Consider the following 673-nt stretch of genomic DNA (forward strand, 5'->3'; position numbering starts at 1 on the left):
ACACACACACACACACACACACACACACACATATATATATATATTGACATATTGCACTCAAAGTGACATATTATACCCAAAAAATCTTAATAGAGTGAACTACCAGTAAAACTGATAAAAATTTGGGACCAAAAATTATTCAGACACTTTGACCTGACCATGTTTTGCTTAAGTGTTAAGTGAGAGACTTTGCTTAAGAGTTCTTGTCATATTTTATTACCATTTTCTAAACTATAGCGAATAAACTGTGATAATGTGTGAAATGTTGAAGGTGTCTGAATAAATTTGGGTTTGACTTTATATATATATATTTTTTATTTTTTATTTTTTATACACACACACACACACACACACATATACATACATATGCACATAATACATAATAAAATATATTTTTCATTATTTGTAATATTTATAATATTTATTTTCTGTGATATTTTAATGATATTAAATAAATACATTATATATATATTAAAGTTAATGTATATATATATATATATATATATATATATATACAGGTATATATATATATATATATATAAACAAATTTTCCTGTCCTGTCAGCCGTTATACTGTGCTCGTAGCACGTGCTCTTCAATTGCACGCACAAATGCGGTGGCACGCGCTGTATTATATTAAAGAGTTATATCATATTAATGCGCGAATGAAACTA

At 26.4% G+C, this 673-nt stretch overlaps 1 protein-coding gene across 2 annotated transcripts in view; it reads left to right on the top strand.

Moving 5' to 3' along the window:
• Positions 1-673, top strand: part of LOC107677012 (dedicator of cytokinesis protein 2-like) — a 117,484-nt gene that overhangs the window by 100,912 nt on the left and 15,899 nt on the right. The gene's annotated exons all lie outside the window — the stretch shown is intronic.

Source organism: Sinocyclocheilus anshuiensis, unplaced genomic scaffold (genome assembly GCF_001515605.1).
Source record: "Sinocyclocheilus anshuiensis isolate Anshui unplaced genomic scaffold, SAMN03320099.WGS_v1.1 scaffold564, whole genome shotgun sequence".
In the NCBI taxonomy this organism is placed as follows: Eukaryota; Metazoa; Chordata; class Actinopteri; order Cypriniformes; family Cyprinidae; genus Sinocyclocheilus; species Sinocyclocheilus anshuiensis.